We start from the raw sequence: 26749 nt of genomic DNA, 5'->3' as shown, positions 1-26749 counted from the left end.
ACAATCACCAACCTTCTATGCTTCAATGCAGGTATGGCATTGAAGAGGAGCGAATCATAATTTTGCGGTTAATAAACATTTGAATTTCATTGTGTTGCTGGTTATACTTTGAATTGTTGAATTCTAAGACGTTGATTGCAGAGATAAATTTCAGAGTTATCCTAACTCTGTTCCCAATTCTGGTGTATTGTTTGAAGTTACTGTTTCATTGAAATTTTATCTATGATTGAGACTGATTGTTGCAATGGGTGTTATTGAAGATCATGAAACCCTAGTAGTAACCGAAATCAAAGGGAAGTGGACCTAAGAAAATGTGAGTGTAATGGAAAACCATGAAGCTTGAGAAGCTAGTCGCGAGAAAGAAGCAGTGAGGAAGAAGCAACGAGGGCACAAATGACTAAGTTTGGAAGCGAAGCACGAACCATTTCTTATTACTTTGTGGGAATCACTGTTTCAAACAAAAAAATATCGGCTTTTGCTCTTGATGAATGATAAACATTCAAATTAACCTTGGCAAGAGGAATAAATAAGGAATCGACACCCTTAGTATAGAACTAATCATAGGAAACAACAAAACCATAAAACATCAAACAACATAATATCAATTAGCAAATCTAAAACTTTTTACCCGAAAAAAAATGTCAATGTAAACATTTTCAGCGCAATAAATCAAAGACAATCATCTTTAATCAAATTAATCGGAAAAGGAGCACAGACAAAAGGAACAAGAAAAAGTGAAAACACAAATTATGGAGGGAGAATAGCTTGGAAGTAAAGAGTCGAAAATTTTCACCTGGAAGAAGAACCGGTAAGAGGGGAAAAAATGTTTGGGGAGTGAAGAAAATTGTCTCGCCCTGCAAAATAAATAATTAGTTTGGTCGTCAATTACAAATTTACAATTAAAAATACCAAATTATTAAAGGAATACACTTGTATTTTTTTTCTTTTAAACATTATTTTTAAAAGAAACATTTTTCCTACTTTATCCAATGTTTTTACTTCGTATAAAATAAGAGTAAGTATACTTTAACCTGGTAAAAGTTACCTATTTTTAACTAAGTAAGGTGGCAGCTAAGGTGTAATTTCGTTTTTCATTTATAATTATATTGGAATAATGCGGTGGAAAATTGAATGAGGGGTGAAAGGAAAGGGTGCAGGGCGCGTGATATGGAGAGAAAACTAGGTTTTGGCTTTCGTTGCTCGCTCGTATCAATGGAAGTGTGATTTATTCCGCCATTCACTTCTTGTTTTGCTTGTCCCATTCCATGCGAAACTCAATCCCTAGTTTTTCTACTGCCATTCGCAAAGTTCTTTCCTGGCCTTTTTAGCCCCTTAGGACCTGGGTCTCTTTGTTTCCTGTGAGTGGTTAGCCTTGACCAATAGTAGGGGCAATCACCAAGGTTGGTTTGTCTCTCGTTTTTTGCAGCCAGCAAAACTGCGATTATTTTTGATAAGATTCCAGCCACCGCTAACGGCACAACAACGTTTGAGAGAGCAGCATGTGTAGCGACAATAAGGGTTTCCTTCTAGCGACGACAAGTGCTTCCTTCCTCTCGCGACAAGAGCTTCCTTCCATCGACGATAAGGGTTTTCTAACCGCGGCGACGAGGCTTTCCTTCCAACGATGGACAAGGACTTGTCCAAGTGGGGTTCATGGCGGAGTTGTTCGCAAAGTGTAGCTGTAGATTGAAGCCCACGACCCATTTTCCCACAGTAACACACATTTAAACTTTCAAGATGTAATCTTTAGCCTTCGAAACTAGTGTGTAAAAAAATTATTACCTTTTGCTAATTATATTTTGTGTATTTTGGAACAGGTTGTGTTGAGAATTAAGCCTGAAAATTTCAACGAAAAAGAGGGGGATTGGAAAATTACAGAGGTTTCTTCTGATGCCTTGTGTATTAGGGACATAAAGTTCATGTTTGATGAAGTTTTTTGATGCCAACTCCAATCAGGTAGGAACTTAATTTCATTGTTTGATTGGGATTGATGTTTTTAATCTTAAAGTATCTCTCTTGATTTAAGAAAAAAAATAGTAATTTGAAATTATATCAGTTTGTTGTAATAATGAGGAAAAGGAAAATTATTTTATTCAATGTTCTTGCTGTTTGGTTTTCTTTTAAGAGAACATCAATCTTGAATTTGATTTACGAGCTGTTCTATGTTCAGGAAGATGTTTTCAGTCAGTGGGTGTTCCTTTGGTTAGAAACGTCTTAGTTGGTTACAACATTACTATTCTGTCATTTAGCCAGGTACATTTGGTTGCTTATTTTTAAACTTTCCTAGTGACAAAACAAGTGTCACTTTTTGATGGAATATTGAGGATTACTTTTCCTTTATCACCTATGTTGTGCTTCTTTACTAGTCTAGGAGTAGTAGTTATGCTTCTTTACTAGTCTAGAGTAGTAGAAAGATTTACACAATGTGAGGTTGACTAAGAAATATATATAAAATTCATCATTAATGTAAATTTGTATATATGATTAAAAAATAAGATATATAATTATGTCACACATAGGTGGGGTAATCAAATATTAATGAACATCATGGTTAAACAAGGTTTATCTATTCATTAACTTTTGTTTTAATTATTTTTATGGCAAATGAAATCATACAAGTAGTCACCATGATAGAAAGTGTTGACCATTATGGAAATTGCATCGAAACCATATATATATATATATATATATATTAAATTTTGAATGATTGAGTTTGGATTACAGTATAGGGAAGGCTTGTTTTTTATGAGCAACAATTTAACTATCAATATCGTTCATTTTTTGAGTTAAATCAGAACTTAAGTTTCCTTTATAAAGCTTCTCAAAACAGTAATGAGTTGGTCGATTAATGTTGGTAATGTGTTTCTTCCTTTTATTTGGTTGTGCTCTAAAACAAATATAAAACGAACGAATTGGCGATTTACTCAATCCTATCCAACAAAACCTTGAGGTAGGCATATGCTTCCGTCATTTTGGTACAAGTTTTCATGAATTTATTGTTTCTCGTTTCTGCTCTACATGCTTGTTACCTTTGTCAAAATTATTACAGATGAAGGATGATTCAAGAAATGCTCCTTATATTAAAAATTTCATTGAGGAATACGTCACTAATTATGATTATGTGGCACAAATTTTGATTAAGGTAGGGAATCATGGAAGGCTATATTGTTGAAATCTATATGTAATTTATGAGAAGCTAAAAGCTTTAGTTTTGTTAGCTGATACTTTTGGATTAACTATTGTATGCATTTTCCCATTAATGACAATGATCTTTATTGGTTGTATGTTGCAGGGCCTTTCAAGAGGAAAAAAGGGAGTTGTTTGGTCTCAAAAAATGATTCTGGTAAACCTTGTAGGAACACTGGTTTTCTCTACTCTCATTGTCAACACTAAAGCATGACAACACTATGCGTTCTTGCATAGGGCTATGTGCGGTTATAGTGTTAAGAAATAGAATTGTTTATGTTAACCTTAGGTGCTTGGTTCATAGTGAACCATATAAGTCTTTTGTTATAAATTTTTAATTTGAAAAACTTGATGTACTTAAATCTATATTTATTCCTAAACGTGTCCAATCTACGCATAAAATCATGTAACATACTTTTGAAGTGTTCATAATACTTCAATTGAAGGAAGACAATCATTTTCAACTAACAACCTTTAGTTTATTTTTCTATATTTATTTTTAGTGTTAGGTAGGTACATTGTTACTTCTACTTTGTTTAAAAGAAAACGTAACAAGGATCTTATTTTCATTGTTTTGATTGTGAGTGTCAAAATATACAATTTAATATCATTTTTTATATGCATAAATAAATATCCACAAAGCATACATAAGAGCTGATATGAAAAATGTAATTAAATTGTAATTAAAAGACCTTATATAAAAAAAAGGAACACTATCAAAATCAATTGTCTTTATGTGTATAATTATGTGTCTTTATCAATGTGAAATTTTGTAAAAGTAACATCTCATTGAATTTTTGAGAAAACCATCGGCTGAAATTAAAAAAAACATTAAAAAACTTAGGTAAGAAAGGAAGACATTTAAAAATAAATTGTCTTAATGTGTACAAATATATGTCTTTCACCCAATGGTATAAACAGTGTCATTAGATTTTTTTACCAAAATGGGTCTCATTGACTTATGAAAAATAAACAATTGCACAAGAAATTGTCTTTACATGTACAATGTCATGGTATGTGTTCCCACAACATTAAATAGTCACTCCCAATATGCTATTAATTTTGATTAGTTGCATGATGAACTCAAGTAACAAACGTAAGTGTCTTTTTGTGGATAAACATATGTCTTTTTTTTCTATAAGATTTTGTACACATTGGCTGTACTAATTCAATTAAGTATTAGTTGACTGTCAATTAAGTATTAGTTGGTGGACAAACTCAACGTCCATTGATACTACAAAAGCACATTTGAAAGGCTACCTCCATACCATATTATCTTTATACCACAATATGTCTTTCTTTGTACAAACATCTGTTTTTTTATAAGATTTTATACACATGGTCGTTCTCATTCAATTGAGTATTTCCAATAGCACTAATTTTGGTTACTCCCAATATAATATTAGTTTTTATCAGTTGCTTGACCAACTAAACATCCACTAATACCACAAAAGCACATTTGAAAGGCTGCCTCCATACCACACCATTGTATCAGTAACAAACGTAAGTGTCTTTGTATGTATCAACATCTGTCTTTTTCTAAGTAAGATTTTGTACACACGATCGTACTTATTCAATTAATTATTTCCAATCACACTAATTCGTTACTCTCAATTTGTTATTAATTTTTATTTGTTGCTTTGCCAACTCATCCGTTCAGTGCCATCACAAAAGCACATTGTAAATACTTACTCAATACTGCAGTTCTAGTGAAAGATGTAAGTATTTTTCTGTGAACAATTACCTATTTTTTTCGTAAAATTTTGTCCGTGTGATCGTGCTTATTCATAGTTCTCATAACAGTAAATAGTCAACCCCAAGCATGCAATCAAACAAAAGCAACTGATTTTAAATAATGTTATATATTGAAAATGTTTATTAAAAATTAAAATATAAAATCATACTAGTGGTTGACTATTCAAACATATATAATAAAATTCAAATAAAAATTTTCTCTTAAACCAATTAGAAGTAACATTGTACTCAAGCTAACACTAATAAACACAAAAAACACTTAATTGAATAAGAACAAAACACTTAATTGAATAAGAACGATCATATATACAAAATTTTATTTAGAAAAAGACATATAATTGTACACAGAAAAAAAATACTTAATTGAATAAGACCAAAATACTTAATTGAATATGAACGACCATATGTACAAAATTGTATTTTAAAAAAGACATATAATTGTACATAGAAAAACACTTAATTGAATAAGAACAACAATATGTAAATTTTATTTAGAAAAAGACATATAGTTGCACACAAGAAAACACTTATGTCTTTCACTGGTATGTGGTGTTGACTAAAGCTTTAAAATGTGCTTTTATGGTGACAACGAACGGTGGAGTTGGTGAAACAACTCATGAAAATTAATAGTATATTGAGAGTAACCAATCAGTGTTATTAGAAATATTTCATTGAATAAGCATGACCATATGTACAGAAAGACAATTATGTTTGTCATTGTTACCATTTACTGTTTTAGAGCCTACTTAATTTTGGTAGTTCCCACACGCGTAATTCTCATACACAAAATGGTCTAACAGTAACAAACTTAAATGTCTTTATCTGTACAACAATTATACTTAGATCTATACAAGTATACTTAAATGTCTTTCTCTATACAAGTATATGTCTTTTTATGTATAGGACTTTGCACATTGGTTAAATTATGAAAAAAAATTATAAAACTCTAAAAAAATATATACTAGTATACAAATAAAAATGAACAAAATGAAAAAAAAAATTAATTAACTAGGGAAAATTTTCAAAGTGCTGAAAAGATAAAAGATCCAAAAATATAGAAAATATTGAAAGTCATTCTGAAATCGTAATACAATTTTACGTTTAAACCTAATTCTAATTTGTTTACTTCCACCACTTGATCGTGAGATGGTGCACCACTTTACATATCTACATATTTAATGAATAAAGAATATAAGTAATTGAAATTCAAATAAATTAAGATTAATTTATGTTAATATGTATAAATTTAAACTATAAAAATATTCAAATGTACGATTAAAATTATGCATAGGGACTAAAAGATAAAATTGGTACAATTATAAAAATCAAATAAATAATTAAATATAATAAGAAAGCAAATGGATTACTATAATCATCCTGCAATTTTATTCAATGATGGGTGTTGGTTAGTAAATGGAGTCCAACCAATTAATCTATACCCATTCACTTTTCAAAAGCAAAATCTTATGCCTCGTAGTATCTTTGGATGATAATCATAAATAATTAAATTTTTTAGTATTTTAATATTTACCATATCATCAAGATTAAATATATCTTTACCTCTTTCGGGAAAAAGTAAAGACATACTTTGGAACCATTTACTACTTAAGAAATGGATTTAGTAATATGTTTTCCAATCAACAGTTAACATTTGTTCCATTATAAGGATTGGATTCATTCTAACTAGTACATTATGTTTTTCAGACCATCAAGTACAATCCATGGAATGTAAAAACTTGACTAATAATCATTAAGGTAGAAGTTATGCTAAGTACCAGTTTAGTTTAAATTTGAGGATATTTAAATAATTAGTCATAATGACATAAGTACTAATATTCTTGAATGATATAGTTATTTCATACATAAACCACATGAAAGTAATGTAGAATGTAAACAACATTAGAAGCCCCATAAAACAATATTAATGCTCGAAGCAATCCACCACCTAAAGTTATATATATGGTTAATACATAAGTTAAATATAGATAAATGTGTTTAAGATAGATGACTAGTCACAAGAACTTGAAACTTGTAAACATATAATAAACTTGATTACCTTGATCCCCTAACAACAACAATGACAAAAAATGAAAGATGGTAACAAACCATTAAAAACGAAGGCCATATGATGCTGCACCTTGACGTGGACCCATCCTTTTCTCCAAAAAGTGTCATCTAAGACATCCAACAACCTATTCAAACTAGAAGTCAGATCATAACAAAGTGTTGGTATTGCACAGCGGAATGAAAACAATGGTCAAAAAATCAAGAGGGGTGAATTGGATTTTTATAAGTCTTAACAGGTTTTAAAATTTTTTCTCAAAATTTAATTGATTAACTTAAAATCACAGTTACTTTAAATGCAAGTGCAGATAAATAAAGAGTTTAAGGGAAGAAGATGCACATTGATATTTATACTGGTTCGGATCAAAAGACCCTACGTCTAGTTGTTAATCTCTTAAACAAAGAGATTAACTCAATCACTATAATAATCATATTACAACAGATTGTATAAGAGTAAGGATTAGAAAACGCCTCTCTTAAACAATCACAAGAGATGAACAAAACTCCCTCTGAATCACACAGAGGATGACCAGCTTTCCTAGCAACATCATAACACTCAATCTTCTAAGAACTCACTTAGAAAAAGTTATCACTCACTCACACTAGGTTTTTCAAAGCTATCTTTAAGAATCTCACAGAGCAACACTTTGCAGTCACAACACAAGAACTCTGAATCTTAAAAAAAGGTATTTTTGAAGTTGAACTGCAGTTCCTTAAATAGGGTTTTCGAAAATTAGGTTAAAAATTGAAACGTCATGTTCCAACTGTCAAGGATAATCAATTATCACTAAGAATAATCGATTATTCCAGTAAGTTTCCTGAAAAAACAAATTTTGAACAGGATAATCGATTATTTCAGGAGATAATCGATTATTCCAGTAGGATTTCGAAAATTAGGTTAAAAATTGCAACGTCATGTTCCAACTGCCAAGGATAATCGATTATCACTAAGAATAATCGATTATTCTAGTAGGTTTTCGAAAAATACAAGTTTTAGTTTTTCTAAAAATAAGAGACTTTAGAGAGACGAATGCAATGCTGCTGATTCTAAGTTTAATTAAACTATTCTACAATACACTTATTTTATTTTACAAGATAACATTTGCATATTTAAACACTTTGTCTTTCTTCTTGCTTGATCATCATTCAAAATCACTAGACTTCCTTCTTTTTGCCAACAATCTCCCCCTTTTTGATGATGATCAAAATATATTTAAAGTACCTGTTGCTACCTGTAATTTAGAGACTTACAAAGAGAATGGTTAAGATAAAATAATGTCTTCATTTAAACTTATTCTGCCCCTTTTTGATCATTTGAGAAAAGGGTAAAGTTCCCCCTAAATGGAATAATCCTTGATGTCATATAGGAAGAAATAAAACACTTAATCATTCATTGATTCATAAATTAAAAGAGAGTACAAGCAGTGGTAAAAACATAAGTTAGAAATCCTCCCCCTAAAATTCTGCACTCATGTCATCATCATGAGTGAATTCCTCATCAAACTTATGTTCTAGATGGGAGATTCTAGTATCAATTCCCCTAATTAGTCCAACAACCTCTTCATGACAAGAGTTAGAAAGAAGAAATAATTCTTCTAGTCTTTTGTTCATGTTTGCTATGTTGTCTTCTATAGAGAAGGATGAGCCAGCACCACTTGAAGATCCAACATTTTGTGCAGTAGGGGGTATGGGATCAGTAGGAGGAAGTTCTTCATCTTCAGCTTTATAATTGGGCATGTCATCTCTATGGACATAGGTATCACCAAGAGGAACAAGCTTTAGCTATTTGAGAGAACTTTCAACAATCTCATTTGCACGTATGGTACTTGGACAAAGCTCCCCGGTGGTGTCAACTCCCTTGTATTCACAAATCCTTGAAATTAAGAGAGAATATGGGAGACGATATTGTGGGTACCTCTTGGCTTTAAGCATAGTGTCAAGGATTAAACTAGACCATTTTATCGGAACACGATTTAGAATCCCATACATTATGAGAAGGTCAGCCTCTGAGCACTGAGCATGATTGGTTCCTCTAGGACACAAAATCCAAACAATTAAATAATGGATGAGTCTTTCATCCATTTTGAGTCCTCCAGCTAATAATTGTCTCCCAACATCCTGTGTTAGATTGCGTAAGAAGGATTGATAGGCTAAGATTCGATTGAAGCCAACAATCCCATTGAGAATTGATTCTGTAGCATCATTGATGGGAAATTTTGCCACATTTTCCCAAATATCATTATCAATGATAATGTCCACTCCTTTCACCTTTGATAAAGCAACTTCATCTCTGATCTTGAGATTGTAGTAGAAAACTGGTACAAGATCGAGATAGTATTTCCCTTGCATTTCTACAAACGGTCTCTACAAACGGTCTGATGCCTTGGAAATTAAAGAGAGTAGGAAACTCAAAACCTGTAGCTTTGAATTTTCGAGAATTGATGTACTTGGGAGAGATGATTGCTTTGTTTTTCCAAATTTAAACGAATTCATCCCTTCGATCTTCATTAGAGACCCAACTTTCAATGGATGCAGATCTGATAGAAGGTTGAGTTAGACGTGGAGCAGTTCGTCTACGTGTAGGGATCTTTTTGCGAGAAGATTATGCCATGGCACTGATTTTTAAGAACAAAAGATGACACTGAAGGGGTCTTTAGGGTTTCAAAAAGAGGGCAAATGAGGAGAGGCTTACTTTTCTGCATGAATAGTTGAAATTGGGGTTCACAATTTATAGAGAGTAGGCTACCAACAGCTAAAGTGAGAGAATCAAAGCAAATCTAGCTATTACAATGACTAGCTTTTGAAATTTTTTTACTTAACGTCGTGCAATAATCGATTATCTTGAGTGATAATCGATTATTGTTTCATGATATGAATTCCAGAAAATATTGGTATAAGTAGATAATCGATTATTGTGAGTAATAATTGATTATTCCAGAATGATTTTGAGTATTTTGGTCAAGGTCATGATAATCGATTATCCTACTTGATAATCGATTATTCCAGAAGTTTGGAACCTATTTAGGGAGAAGATAATCGATTATCCTGAGTGATAATCGATTATTGAGCGTTGTTTTACAAAAATATGAAAAGCGAAGTTTGTTGCTTTTTCAAGAGACTTCTAATATTCCTAAATCTCTCCTAAGCTCATAAAACCTGTCTTTGGCTAAAGGTTTTGTCAAGATGTCTGCCAATTGATGCTTGGTGTCTACATATTCTATCACACAATTGCCTTTACTTATGTGATCCCTTAAGAAATGGTGTCAAATTTCTATGTGTTTTGTCCTACAATGGATTATGGGATTCTTAGTTAAGTTGATGGCACTAGTATTGTCACACTTTAGAGGTATATGATTTAGATAGATATTGTAATCCTCTAATTGTTGCTTCATCCATAAGATTTGGACACAACAATTGCCAGCAACAATGCATTCGACCTTTGTAGTTGACAAAGCCACACAGGTTTGTTTCTTAGAGTGCCAAGAAACTAATGAGCTTCCTAATAGGTGACAAGTACCACTGGTACTTTTTCTATCTATTTTACAGCCACCATAATCAGCATCAAAGTACCCTATTAAACTAAGTGAGGCCCCAGAAGGATACCAAAGTCCAAAAGATATAGTTCCTTTAAGATATTTTAAAATTCTTTTTAATGCTATAAGATGTGATTCCTTAGACTGGCTTGATATCTAGCACAAACACATACAAATTGCATAATATCAGGTCTACTTGTAGTAAGGTATAAAAGAGACCCTATCATACCTCTAAACATAGTTTGATTTACCTCAATACCTAATTCATCTTTATCCAAATAGCAGGAAGTTGCCATAGGAGTACTTGTTGCTTTAGCATTATCCATTTCAAATTTTTAAGTACTTCCTTACAATATTTAGATTGAGATATGAATGTCCCTTTTTCCATTTGCTTAATTTGCAAACCAAGGAAGAAGGTTAATTCTCCCATCATTGACATTTCAAAATCACCCTGCATTATGCTTGCAAAACCTTCACATAGAGATTTATTAGTTGATCCAAAAATTATATCATCAACATAAACTTGAACCAATAAAATGTGTTCACCTACCCTTTTAATAAACAGAGTTGAGTCTATTTTACCTCTTTCAAAATCATTTTCGAGCAAAAATGTGCTTAAGTGTTCATACCAAGATCTAGGTGCTTTCTTTAAACCATAAAGTGCCTTTTTCAATTTATAAATGTGATTTGAAAATTTATAATCCTCAAAACCAGGAGGTTGTTCAACGTACACATCTTCTTTGATAAAACCATTTAGAAAGACATTTTTGACATCCATTTGATATAATTTAAATTTTATAATAGAGGCATAAGCAAGAAGTAAGCGTATAGCTTCTAACCTTGCAATAGGGGCATATGTTTCATCATAGTCTATATCTTCTTCTTGTCGATATCCCTTTGTCACAAGGCTAGCTTTATTCTTAGTAATATTTCCATCCTCATCCATCTTATTTCTGAAAATCCATCTTTTCCCAATCACTTGAAGTGATTCATTTCTTGGAATCAACTCCCATACTTCATTTCTTTCAAATTAATTGAGCTCCTCTTGCATTGCAATGCACCATTGATCATCTTGAAGAGCTTCTTGAACATTCTTTGGTTCAATCTGTGAAACAAAAGCAACATTCATACAAAAATTAATCATATTTCTAGTGATTACCCCTTTTGAAATATCACCAATGATATTGTCTAGAGATAGTCCTCTTGGCGACTTCCAATATTTTTCATGATCTTCAGATTGAGGAGGTGGATTCTCATTTAAATAAATTTCATCAAGGGCCTCCTGAATATATTCTTTATCACCTGTAATTTGCTTATTTGACTCAAGAGGGTTCTCTTCAAGGTCTACGACTTCATCAAAGACAACATGTAGGGATTCTTCAACATTCAAAGTTCTTCGATTAAAAACTTTATATGCTTTACTCGTGAGGGAATATCCTAGAAATATTGTCTTATCAGCTTTAGAATCAAATTTTCCTAATTTTTTTTCCATTATTTAAAACAAAACATGTGCATCCAAAAATTTTAAGATGAGCAACATTTGGCTTTCTACCTTTAAATAATTCATAAGGAGTAATTTTTAAAATAGGCCTAATAAGCATTCTATTTAAAACATAACATGTAGTACTTACAGCATCAGCCCAAAAATACTTAGGAACATTATATTCATTTAGCATTGTTCTAGCTAGTTCCTCTAAAGACCTATTTTTCCTCTCTACAACTTCATTCTGTTGAGGTGTCCTAGGTGTAAAGAAATTATGCAGAATTTCATTTTCATCACAAAAATTTTCAAATGACTCATTTTGAAATTCCCCACCATGATCACTTCTTATAATCTTGATTTTCAAATATTTTTCATTTTGAACTAATTTTGCAAATTTTTTAAATGCTTTAAAGGCTTCATTTTTTAAAGTAAGAAAGAATGTCCAAGTAAACCTAGAGTAATCATCAACAATAACAAGAGCATAATAATTTCCACCATAACTCTTAATCCTAGAGGGACCAAATAAATCCATATGCAAAAGCTCTAATGGCTTTGAAGTAGATAAAATGTTTTTGAATGAAAGGATGATCTTACTTGTTTTCCTTTTTGACAAGCAGCACATATTTTATCTTTTTCAAACTTTATTTTTGGTAAACCAACTACTAAATCCTTAAAATCAATTTATTCAAGTGTTTCATGTGAATATGAGCATCCCTTTTATGCCATAACTAAGGATTTTCTTCTTTTGCAACAAGACATGTTATATTACTAGATGATGCATAATCAAGATCAATTAAATAGATATTGTTATGTCTCATACCTTTCAGAACAATTTCCTTAGAATTATTTTGGTGGATAGTGCAGTAATCCCTTTCAAAGATAATTTTGAGACCTTTGTCGCATAGCTGACTAATCCTGAGGAGATTGTGCTTCAGTCCTTCTACAAGTAGCACATCCTTGATCTCCAAGGTATCCCCTCCCCCAATATCTCCAATTCCAATTATTTTCCCTTTGTTGTTATCTCCATATGTAACAAATCCTTGATCCTTTCTTTTGAGATTCTTGATCTTCCTTTTATCACTCGTCATGTGTCTTGAGCATCCATTGTCAAGGTACCACATTGATTTTCTGGATTTGGAAGTTAACTATAAAAAAAAAAAAAATCTTTAGGTCCCCATTAACTTTATTGGGTCCTTGAGGTTAGAGAGATATACTAATTATCTAACAATAGACATCCAAGTATACTTCCCATTTGGAACATCATAATGTTTAATATTGCATTTATTTGATGTATGCCCATTTTTCATGCAATAAAAACAAGTAGCTATACAAGTATTTTTAGAGTGAGTGGTTCCTTTTTCTACCTGCACTTTGTGAGTCCTTTTAATTTTATTTTTAGGAACATATTTTTTTCTACTTAAATTCTTTTTCTCAAAAACATGTTTTTCAAAAGATTTATTTTCTAAAGCATCTTTAAGTTGATTTTCTAAAATCATTAAATCATTGTTGCAAGATTCTGTGACTCCGTGATAGCCGTCACCTTTGGCTGCCAAGTCATATTCAAGGATTTAAGAATTTTTATGTTAAGTTCATCAGTATCAAAGGTTTTACCTAGCCCACTGAGATGGTTGACGATGTGTGTGAACCGCTTCTGCACATCATAAATGGTTTTTCCCTGCTGCATCTGAAACATTTCATATTCTTGTATCAAGGAGTTCTTTCTAGCCCGTTTGACATCAGTTCCTACATGAGTCACTCGAAGGATTTCCCACATCTCGCGTGCACTGGTGCAGACAGAAATTTTGTAGAACTCATCAAGAGTTAAAGCAAATGATATAATGTTTCTGGCTTTAACATCATATTGAGCTCGTCGATTTTCATCAGCAGTCCATTGAGCAAAAGGCTTTGGTTCTTGCACGTCATTAACAATGTTAACAGGAACAAATGGTCCATTCAAAACAACATCCTAAATACCCCTATCAACTGATTCTAAAAATATTTGCATTTTGAGTTTCCAAAAAGGATAGTTTTCACCAGTGAAAAGTGGAGGTCTATTGATAGACGCACCTTCAACAAAAGTTTGGTTTGACCCTACCATTTTCGAAGAATTTGAATAACTATCAAAGCAAGCTCTGATACCAATTGTTGGTATCGCGCAGCGAAATAACTAAACAATGGTCAAAAAACCAAGAGGGGGTGAATTGAAATTTTATAAGTCTTAACAGGTTTTAAAATTATTTTCTCAAAATTTAATTGATTAACTTAAAATCATAGTTACTTTAAATGCAAGTACAAATAAATAAAGAATTTAAGGGAAGAAGATGCACACTGATATTTACACTGGTTCAGATCAAAAGACCCTACGTCCAATTGTTAATCTCTTAAACAAAGAGATCACTATAATAATCAGATTATAAACAGACTATAAAAGAGTAAGGATTAGAAAACACCTCTCTTGAACAACCACAAGAGATGAACAAAAACTCCCCCTAAGTCACACCGAGGATGACCAACTTTCCTAGCAACAACACATCACTCAATCTTCTAAGAACTTACTTAGAAAAAAGTTATCGCTCACTCACACTAGGCTTTTCAAAGCTACTTTTAAGAATCTCACAGCAACACTTTGCAGTCACAACACAAGAATTCTGAATCTTAAAAAGGTTGTTTGAAGTTTGGAAATTAAGTTCTATTAAAAGAGATTTTTGAAAGTTAAGTTAGAAATGAAGAGTTTAACTAAAACTACCAAGGATAATCGATTACCACTTAAGATAATCGATTATTCCAATGCAAAAAATATTTTGCAGTGTTAATCGATTACCCAAAATGGCAATCGATTATCGTGTACATATTTGAACAAATAATTTTATAATTGCCAGTAGCAATCGATTACCAGAAATGATAATTGATTATTTCGAGTCGTTTTTCAAGAACCAAGTTATAACTGCCAGTGATAATCGATTACTACTTGTGGTAATCGATTATCTTAAGTGGATTTTTGAAAAATAGAATTTTTGAGTTGGTAATGGATCATTATAAGTTGGTAATCGATTACCATACTGATTTTTGCGAAAACTTAGTTTTTCTCAGAGGAGTTGCGAGCTGACTGTTATTCTAACAATCTTACACCTAACTAGAAAAAGTTAAGTCTATTATAATAAGAACTTTAAACATAAAATATATTGTCTTCAATATCTTCAAGTATTTTCTTCAACATCTTTATCATCATCCAAATCTATTAATCAATCTTCTTTTTTGTCAACATAGTTTACCCTAGTGTGTTTTTGTTGTGGTGTTGGTATTCGCCTCCTCCCAACTTGAAAACCAAACGCACACTAGTTGGAATGATAGGAGTAAATTTGAAAGAGTAAAAAAGGAGGAAAATGAGGAGAAAGAGTATGAAAAGTAAAATTGTTTGAATTTAAGAAGAGTAGTTGGATTTGAATTGAAAGTTTATAGTTAATATCACTGAAAAAAATTAATTATATATTTTAAGATAATAATATATAAAAATGTAAAACTAATTAAATGTAAAATAGTTTTTTTAAAATATAAATTAATTTTCTTTAAACTAAATAAAAAATTATATATTTTAAAATAATATATAAAATTAATTATTTTATTTGATTATTGTACGTCTTCCTACAATTCTTTGTAAAGTTAAAACGAAAATGAATATATTAATGTTATCTCGATTTTTCTGTAAATTCTTTTTTTATTTATGCTCTTTTCTATCACATCTATCATATATGATAATGTTATACCTAAAAATCATTTTTATATATACTATTTTTTACCTTTTGCGTAGAAGCACGTAAACAAGGTAATAATCACACATTCCCTTGTTTACAACAAAATCAAAAAGCACAAACTCAGTTATAAAAGTATAAAACTTTTGGGTACTTAACATAATAAAAATTTAAACTTAATTAGAAATACTAAAATTTATAAGAATCTTAAAACTTAAAAGCTTATTTATTTATTTACCAGTAATTAGATAAAATCTTCTGGACGTCAAATTTCAGGTAGATTTCATTTAAATCAAATCAAAATCAATTAGGATAAACTTTCCAAATCAGAATCAATCAGGATAAAGTTGGTGTGTTTAGTTCGGTGTTAGAAAATTGATTCCAGAATCAATTTTCCAAAACAGAAGCAAGAATTAATTTCTCATTCAACGTGATTTTCTTATCTTTAATTGATTTTGGAAACCAAACATATACTAATTATGCGTTAGAAAATGAATTTTTTAATTAATTCTACATCAATTTGACGCAATACTAAACACGCACTTTAGCTGTTTGGAAGTCCATTCTAAGCAAATGGCAAAATTGAAAGTATAAAATATAATATGCAAAACGTGCAACTAATATACATACACTCTTCCTTCATGATGCAGTAAAGTCAAGAAGCTCTTCTTTTGCTAAGTATAAAATAAATCAACCTAATTGTCTCCTTCTGTCGCCATTTTCCGTTTATGTGACCTCTTTCTTTTCCTGCTTCTCTTCACTTCATTATCTCCTTTCGTTTCCTGTTGTATAGGAGTAACCATTAATGAACTTGTAACAAACATGCGGGAAAAAATGTTCATTTTCAGAAATTGCTGAATATTGCTCGCAGAACCAAAACACAATTAAATAGGAATTATATTTGCTAAATTGTTTTATATTTTTTTATGTACAAAAGAATAGCATAAATTATATGGTTTTAATATGAATGGCTGTGATACACCAGCACAAACTAAAGTCATGTAATGGTTGATGGAAAATCTTTACACGAGTTAAAGCAAAATTAAATCCAAGATTTACAAACCAAGTGTTTATGCGCTCATATTAAAACAAAAAAAAAAAAAATAGAAACTGCAAACTCTACCTTAGAAGGACCAATATTTTGACTTTTACTTTTCTTCTTGCAAGAAAGTGGGTTTGGACCCTGCAAAGTTTGAAAGCACCGTTACAAAAATACAAGGAATACTAAATGGAAATCATAAACTACTAAAAGTAATAAATATAGTATAAGAATATTTCCCAGTTATTAACATAAATAACTACTTTGGTCATCAATCTTTCTTAAAACAATGTCACCAAGATTTCCTGTTAATTAATGCCTGCATATTATCAAACTTTCCACAAATAACTTAATGCTTGAGAACACTTTGTTTTTCATTTACAAGAAATATGTCATGAAGGTGACAGGCCTAATATACGTGATAAAACCACATAATTAAACACAACGAAAATAATAGATGAAATCTTGACCATATGTTTTATTAGGACAGTGTGATTAGACTTTTTTTTCTAAATGAAAAAATACAAATAGCAGAATGTCATTATGAACCTGATTGAATTTTATTCTAATTACAATGCTCATCAAGCACATAACATAATTCAATAAAAATATATTTTCATGATGATAAACAAATCAATTCATTGCATTATTAATGTGGGAAAATAATAGGATTCTAAAAACTAAGCAAAACTTTGTTTATTTTATTCCAAAGCCTCGCATGATAATAAAAATTGAAATTAGGAAATAGATAAAACACAAGCTTAAATTATAACCTTAGCTCTTTTTCTCTTGAACTGAGGTTTATCTTGGACTGTTATCCGATTCCTTGCAAAAGTATTCGTCTCTACCGCCTGAACATTTATGGTCTGATCTCCTGAATCCACATTTTCCATTGTTTCAGTAATGGAATTTTTAGGTTCCTCAGTCTATTCATCACCCTATCCTTCAATATCTTGTACTCTTTTTCAGTCATATGCAACCGTTCTTCTTCAGAAGTTTTGACATATTGCCGTTGAAATGCAGATGGGGATTCAAGAAAAAGAGCATTCCGCAGACCATATATGAGAGGCACACCAGGTACCTGATACAAGCATGTTAGTAAGAATAGTATGTCAGAACGTGCAATTCTGCGCAGCACTATAAAAGCTTACTTTATACAAAATAACCAGAGTTAAAAATTCTTTTTCTTTTGTTGAGAATATCACACAGAAGGAGTGCATAAAAATCATACTTATCATTTACAAGAAAAATAGGAACCAAATGAAACAAAGTTAAAAATCAGAAATGAAAAAACATTACATAGATGCCAAGGCATAAGATGTTAAAGAAATTTCTATGTAACCATTTTAATTAGAAATAGCTATACCAAATAACCAGAGTTTTCAATTTACAGGAGAAGTGCATAAAAATAATATATGATGCAAACCTCTTGCAGCTTTTTTCGGAGGTCAGTGTCCTGACTAGCAACAAAGAAATGCTCAGAATTTTTTTCTCCAACAGCCTCCTTGATGCATGCATCTGCACCCACACATTTATCATGCTCACATCTGCAAATTGGTTGGAGTAAATATCAAAGTAATGACTATTTTGACATAATACCAACGCTCAAAATATAGAAATAACATCAAGTACTAATCCTGACCAGTTTAGGACAAACTTAAAATACACAAAAATACACCGCGGTCAAAGAGTGTAATTTACAATAGTATTCTTCTGTATTCAAATTTTCATAAAAGCACCGCATCAATTATTTGTCTTATGGACTAAAGTTGGGTATTTAGTTTGACACTTTGAAGAGGGTGGTCAACATCCGAAGTCTCAGTTTTTGAAAGAAAGACCTAGATTGGTAATGGAATATGGCCTCCAAAGTAAATTTTAGGTATAGAGCAGTAAGCTGGCTCATTCGGCCTCCCAGTTTTGATGGTTAGAGATAGACAGTAAAGAAGCCTTCCCTTTTTGTCTGACAAAATAACACAACTGGTAGCATCTGCTGGTGAGCCAGAGGTGTTAAAGGTCAGGTTGGGGCTTCGATTCCCACTGACAACAACCCACCCAGTATGAATGGACGGAGAAGGGTGAAGGGTTGGGGTGTATTGGGCTGCGGATGCTGGTAACATCTGTCTCACTGAGAGGGTGTTAAAGGTCAGGTCTGGGGTTCGACCCCGTCTGACAACAACCCACCTTAGTATGAATGGACGGAGAAAAGGTGAGGGGTTGGGGTGTATTGGGCTGCAGACCTGACAGGCTCTCGGGGAGAGAGATGTTAAATAGGGTTTCAAAGGGAAGGGTGACCAGTTGGTTGTGGAAACAAATCCAAACACAGCCTCTTTACATATGCAAGAGAAAAGCTGCGTACAACTACCCTTTGACATTATGGTACTTTGGTTAATTAGTTAGGTATGGAAGGATAAGGACGAAATACTATGAAATTGACATTAACTTCAATGATGTGATATATTCCAATGCAATGATATGACCACTAGTCCTAGAACACTAAAGGAAACAAAACATGAAATACAGAAACAAAGTCACCAATTCTAAGAGAAATGAGAAAATGGGAAAGTAATTCTAAAGGATAACCTAAGATAGTATAATATAATATATTTCAATACATTCTAATATAATCGAATAAAAATTTAAGTAGTCGAGTCTTCCATCAACATGACTTACAAGTGTAAAATAGTTTAGTCACTCCAGTCCAGTCATTGTTCAGTGTATTTAATCCAAGGGTCCAGCATGTTCCAGACACATATCTAATCTAAAATTACATCTTTGTTTAGTAACCCCTTTGCAAAACAAGCATAAATCCAAATGGTTCCAGTTACTTTGATTCGATTGTCATTCATTTTGTAAGAAATATATTCATTGAAACAGTAAAGCTAATAAAACAATGAATCTCACATCATATGTGCTCGAACAGTGAGGTAATTACCTAGCAACTATAAGTTTATGAGCGTTCTCCAGAGTCTCAGAATATGAGCTACCAAGTCGCTTCAACTCAGCCAGAACACACCTGCATCATGTCCATGAAAAACCCCAACGGGAAATAAAAAAAACAAAAAGAAAACATCCAGAAAAACAATTATATTTCATATCAACTAGAAATAAATTTAGCCTAAACACACACAAATGAGAGTAACCTGGTTGTGTAGAGTTTGACAGAAGCACCAAGGATATTGCCAAGTGCAATGTCAGCTGGGGTTATTCGATTCACAAGGAGGTGATGCACAAATGTTCCATCGCATAAAACCTTGTAAGGCTTCCGAACACCAAAGCATGTAGTGTAAAATGTCAAAGTTTTTCTATGTCTCTTCTGCTTTTTCAATTTCATCTGCAACAACGCACAACAACAAAATCAAATCACATTGCAGAAACGTGAATTATCTCAGATACTAGACCATTAGTTTTGTAAGATTGAATGAAAGAAAAAAAAAATCAAAGGTTAATAAGCAAAAGGCATCATAAAAGCAAAATTAATGTGGATGTAAACAAATCTCAAAACAAATTGGCTCGTGAGATTCAGGAAGAAGTGTGAAGAAAGAACTTCGATGGAAACCCATTTCAATTTGAGAGAGAAGAGGGAGCTGACACTAGAGTGTGAGTTGTAAAGACGCCAAAATAAATGAACTAGGATACTGGAATGGAAATAGTTGGAAATGGAACCATGATGAAAGCCTAAATTATTCTGTTCAGTCAACTTATGCCAGTCATCAAAACTAGTTATTTGAAGACCATTGGCACCAACAAAACCGTTTGTATTACAATAGCTAGCCATGAACCAAACACCACATATAGTCTTAAACTAACAGAAATCATCATGTGGCAACATTACATATGAGCAACAATAATCGGAATAATAGCAACAAGAGCAAATAGGTCTAAGCTACTTGTTCTCACACAAATATGTCCATTTACCTTCCATCTAGAATTAATATTAAACTGTATAGAAAAAAGGACCAACCCTTAATTTTCTTGTAAAAGAATTCCTCTGGTTTCTCTTGCTCTTATGTCTATCAATGTTGACCTTTTCCTCTGGACTATAAGGACAGCTATTACTACTTTCTTTCTATGATCAAGCTACACACTGCATGCCAAATCCACTGCTCAGTGTTAGAACAACTAAAACAAATAAAGCCAAAACATCACACCAAAGATAAACATATATAAATAAAATTCACGAACTTCTTTTGAGGCCTAGCTTAGCCCATTTAATAAAATTCTTGATCATGGCAATTGCAAGTACCATAATTCTTGATCAAATAGCAGTATATGATAGGCAAAATATATTGATGTTTCTGTTAGAGGATCCATGATGACAAAGGATGTAGCTGAAACAACTTCAATCATAGAGTCCTTAGTAGCAAGTGACCCCCAAGTACACCATGATAGGAGCCAACCAACCAGGAGAGGAATTCTGGAGTTAGACACACGAAGTGCCATTTTAGCTCAGAATAAGCTGATTTCACAACAGATGGAAGAAATCAAAAAGTAAATGTCTAAGAGTGCAAGTTGTTTTAACAAGATGTCTATTCTTGAGTTCAACCATCCCATTTTGTTGAGGTGTATAAGCCAATGAACATATGAATGTAATATAAATGTAAATTTCTTAATGAACATATGATATTTAAGATTCCTTAACTTTTACTATATGCTCCATGTATAACGTGACTTCAGGTCCAGAAAAAAAAAATACTAGAGAACAAACTATAATGGGTTAATTGAACAAAAGAAGGTACCACAATTTTGTTGAGGTGTATAAGCAAATGAACAAATGAATGTAATATAAATGTAAATTTCTCAATGACCATATGATATTTAGGAGTCCTTAACTTTTACTATATGCTCTGTGTATAATGTGACTTCGGTCCAGGAAAAATACTAGAGGAGAAACTTTTATGGGTTAATTGAAACAAAAGAAGAAAACACGGCACTGCCAGGTACCCCTATGTCCACCTTCTAATTCAAAGTTCAGAAGTTTCTTCCAAATTGTAATCATTATACATGCAGATTAATATGCAGGACCAGGGCAAGACAATAATCCACTTTGGAATTAAGAACTAAACTTCAAGTAACTATCATACTGTAAACAAGTTCTTCATTTACATGTTTAAAAAATACAGTAAAATCAACCTAAGATAAGTATACATATCATTCTTGTTGAAATAGATGTACCTGATTAGAGAACCTTGAGCCAATGGTCTATTATGCAGAATTAGTGAGTTGGTCTCTCTGCGTGCACCCTTTTCAATGACCTTCAATCTGTAACATTGATAAGCTTAGGATTAGGATATTTTGATATAAACTGAAAAATCAAACCAATTCGATTCCTAACCAAAATCGTCCCTAACACAAAGGGTTAACACATGAAAGCATCTAAAATTAATCTTCTAATCAATTTCTAGATTTGATACTTCTATTTCTTCATACTAAAATTCTACAGCAAAAACATATTCTATTTTAAACAGAGGTGGTGCTGTCATGGTGCAGTGCCGTTCATATCATCAGATTTAACTATTATTCCTATATTTTATTCATATATACAGGAAAGAGATGGCCTTTGATGTGATACAAGAAATGAAGACAAGATGTGATTGGAAGCAACACTGCCAACCTCTTCTACTAAGGCAAGGTACATGCTATGTAACACTCGCCAACAACAAAGCACCATATAAGCAAATGGTTCCACCCAGTTGAAAGTGGTAGAAGGAGAAGAATATTGAGAGCAACACAGAAACGGGCTTTCCTGAATAAAGGGATTGAAAGAGAGGGTGAAACCAATGACCTTGACACTGTTGATTTCTTTCTCATTACAATGGATCCTTTGAAAGAACCACCATTGATCACCTTTAATACCTATTTCGTCAAGTTTAACTCCTAATTGAATCGTAAAAATGATGGCGTCGAAGACATTGAATCGCAAAAATTAAAAGATAGAGGGAAAGGAAGAAGATGATGGTGCCGGCTGTGAAGTACCTTGATTATGTTCCCCGGCGGTGAAAATGATGGTGCCGGCGGTGTCGTCGCCGATGAAGATAGTGAACACTCTCTGTTGTGCGTTTGGACAGAGTGGTTGAGACAATGATAAGAAAGAAATACTTACACGATGTTTGGACAAAAACTCCATGGATTCAAAAGAATGGCCGCACGCACCTAGGTTATTTTCACTATTAAACTTTAATCCCTGTGCTTATATTTAATTTCTCCATTTATCGTTGAAAATTTATTTTATTTTTAAATATTCAACTCATTTTTATCTATAAATTTAAATTTGGTTCAAATGTTTTATAAAATTTGTTTTACAGTTTTAGCTTTTAAGTATTTAATTTTTATACTTGAATGTTTTTACACATATGATAGATAATTTATTACGTTAAAGGAATAAAATTGTTAAAAAAATTAAGAATCCAAATAATAAATTTTGTAAAATACAAAAAATTGCAATTAAGTATTTACATCTTGTTATGAATTTCTTAATTATATTTTCATTTTATAACACCTCATTTTAACTTAACTACATATCTTCATCGAGCATTTTTTTTATCTTGATATATACTAGGCTTAAATAATAATTTTGTCCTAATTTTTGTTCGGGTTTTTCAATTTGTTCAAATTTTTTATTTTGTTTTTAATTTAGTTATAATATTCGTCAATTTTATTTAATTTGGTCATTTTTGCTAACACCGTTAAAATAGTTAACGAATTGTGAATCGTAACTACCACATGTTTTTAATTTTTTTAATTAAAAAAATATTTTTAAAAGTGTCCACGTGTCAAGTTCATATCATCAAGTTCATATCATGCCAAGTGTCATTTTGTAAATTTTTAAATTTTAAATTTTAAATTTGTTTTTAATTTTAAATTTTTTTACTTAAAAAAAAATCCACGTGTGAAACCAATATCATACCACGTGTCATCGTCCTGAAGATTTCAAAGTATTGTTGGTTTCCAATAATACTACAAGAAAAACAACAATAAGCATTGCAGGAAAACACTCTCAAATGGTTAAAAATCGTCTCTTACATGTGTTAAAGTGTCTGATTCGCATGAGAATATCCTTATAAGAATATCGCGATCGTGTACGTGGATTTAACTCTCGTAATATTTTATTTTTTAAAATAATATATGTTCTAGCGTGTGCACAACTTCAACTAACACAACAAAACAAAAACCAAAGCAAAGCGTATCCACCAACACCCGCAAGCCCCTACACTAGTAAAGTGTTGTGACTTGGTTTCTATCCAAACGCCACTACATTAGTTTTATCAAAGGAAACAAAGAAGGTGAGTGTGTTCGAGATCTGTCATAAGAATTTGCCTGATATCAAGGGTTTATAACACTTTACAATCATGAGAATGTTTTATCTCTGGTAGGTTAAGATAGATGAGAAAGATGGGAAAAACTAACTTTTGGACTGTGTTGACACATGATTTCACCTCCACCAAGCACTCTTGAGCTTCACCACCACACGTTCAGACGAAAACCTTCAACACACATTACAAGGCCTCTTAAATAGTTAAGATTTTCAACTTATGAGCCAATTAAGCAAAGAAATAATAGAGCATTTGGGAAGATGGCTTACCAAATTTGTAATATTTTCATCTAACAACTCAAAAGGGTTTTGGAAAATAGGAAAATGTGATAATCTTCACAATTCGAGTTTCTTCGGGTCGTCCACCCTTAGCTCGCAAATACAATCCTCTTTCTTCGCAACTTCCACCGAAATTTCTAAGACTTTCCACGACCCAAACCATACCTCAATCACAAAGGAGGGTATATTAAATGGTAAAATAGGATTTGGGAGGACGATGCTTACTGAAACGAAAACAAAAATGCATGAGTGAGCTGCGAGATTTGATGGAGGCAAATGGAAACTGGTTTCTCTTCTTCGTGAGAGGAAAAAATGTGCAACAACGGAGTGGAGGGAGCTGCCACTTTGTGAATGGGAGTAAGAAGGAAAACGAAAAGGTTAATTCTAACTTTACTCTTTTCCTCTATTTTTTTTACAACAAACATTTAGTATACGTGTAAGCATATCAATAGCCACTTTTGTTATTTTTTTTCTATTTCTTAACTACTAGTGAGGGCTAAGCTCACTCTAATTGAGTTTTTTATTTTTCCAATTGTTATAGCCCTCTATTGAAAGGACCTTTTTCTTTCCTATTCAAAAGTTAAATCTAGAGTACGGTCATCCCATCCCTTTAAAAAATTAAGCATAGTTGAGTTTTTTAATTTTTCATTTCTCTTTTTCAGAGAAAAAACTTTAACTTCTACTCTTTCTCTTTATTTTTTTAATAATGTTTCACTATAAGTGTAAGCATTGTAATAGTCACATTTTATTCTGTAGTTAATCTTTGTGTCGATCAAGCCCTCTCTTCATGGGACTTTTTTTCTTTTTCATTCAAAAATTAAATATAGAGTATTGGTCAACCCATTTTTTTTTTTGGAAAATTAACAATTTTCTTCATATCTTTTTTTTATTATTTAATAATTGGTTTCTATACGTGGGTCTAGCCCTCTCTTTTGAGAATTATTTTTTTTATTGTTATATTATTTGTTTAATTTTTATTCAACAAGTTCGTGTATTGAGCCATCTCTTGCTTTTTATCCTATGATTTTAAATTTTTCTTTTATTTTAATTATATTGTATTGACGAGTCACTATGTTATTAATATCCCATCTCCAATGCTCGTTATTCAATATAATTACTTCTTTATAATTATTTTTGTTTGAAAAAATTTAATAAATGTTGGAGAGTGGGATAAACCTACTCTAGAATTCTAATTGTTATTTCTCTTTCTAACTCTAGCTTGACTGACAATTTTAGCTTCCATATTTTTTGACCATCACAAATATTTCCTGGCCTTTTGGCTTGATTCTTGTAGTGTAAGTTCCGATGGATATAAGCTATCAAACAAATATCTTTTGACAAAATTATATTAAGTATCTCTCCCTAATAACAAAGAACACATTTTAAACACTTTTAATCTACATATAAAACCTTTATTTTAATGGATCATTAGTGAAGCCAATGTGCATCCTTCAATAGTAGTTCTCAAGCTTCATAATTTGATTATGACTTGATTTACCTAACCTTTGTCATGGGACAATTGATGTTACATATAACAATTTTCCTTTTAGCTATTGTCTTTTAGAAATAGAACTCATGACATTGACTCTAATATCAATTATTGATTCCAGCTTACCATTAGCTTAAAAGTTATAGTTGATAATAGAATACAACTTTTATCATTTTGATATCATGAAACAATTAATGTCACCTACAACAAAACTTAACGTCACAATCAACTTGTTGAAGTTCACACTCTCTTTGTCTTATTTGTTCAACACCTAACTTAATAATGTGTTTGGATGACATACTTTAATAGAGTAATTCATTTGTGGTAAATTTGAAATTCTTTGAAGTGAAACAATTTACTTGGAAGAGGAAATTAAAATGTAAGAATCTTAAGAAAGTATTTTAAACAACCAGAATAATAAAATTTAAAATTCACTAAAAAAAATAAAAAAATTGAAATTTCACAACTAATGTCTCCCTCTTTCTACTTGTTATACACACATACATATTAAAAAAAACTAATTGTGTCAATATAGTTTGAATTTTTAAATTTGACTATTTTTTTTTATAAACTTTAATTTTGAAATACATATTTTTTAAATGAAATGTTATCTTAAAAGAGAAATCAATTACTCTATCCAAATAAGAAAATTGAAATGTAAGATATTTTAATTACTTTATCCAAACAAAATATTTAGAAAATGAAGAGAAGTTAATTACAAGTAATTCAAATATCAAACATTTAAATTTCTTGAAATTATTGAATATGCACTAAGTAGTTGACAAAATGTCACAATAAAATGGAAATATGAATTATGCATGTATGAATGATGGAACACATCTATTTACCCAAAATTACCTTAA

The 26749-nt window shown here is 31.6% G+C and overlaps 1 long non-coding RNA gene and 1 pseudogene across 2 annotated transcripts; one reads left to right on the top strand and one right to left on the bottom strand.

Moving 5' to 3' along the window:
* Positions 1-1124: 1124 nt before the first annotated feature.
* On the top strand, positions 1125-3305 carry LOC114181315. 2 transcript variants are annotated; one of them, XR_003603792.1, is made up of 5 exons: positions 1125-1739; positions 1818-1956; positions 2171-2950; positions 3050-3142; positions 3293-3305. It is a non-coding gene; the product is annotated as an uncharacterized LOC114181315 (long non-coding RNA). The 2 variants fall into 2 exon arrangements; XR_003603791.1 differs by having other exon boundaries at positions 2171-3142.
* A 13014-nt stretch (positions 3306-16319) lies between these two features.
* Positions 16320-22956, bottom strand: LOC114181225 (annotated as a pseudogene).
* Positions 22957-26749: the final 3793 nt, after the last annotated feature.

The sequence above is a fragment of the Vigna unguiculata genome, chromosome 4, assembly GCF_004118075.2.
Source record: "Vigna unguiculata cultivar IT97K-499-35 chromosome 4, ASM411807v1, whole genome shotgun sequence".
NCBI classification, from domain to species: Eukaryota; Viridiplantae; Streptophyta; class Magnoliopsida; order Fabales; family Fabaceae; genus Vigna; species Vigna unguiculata.
The sequence above is the reverse complement of the archived record's forward strand: the minus strand, read 5'-3'. Positions and strand labels throughout refer to the sequence as shown.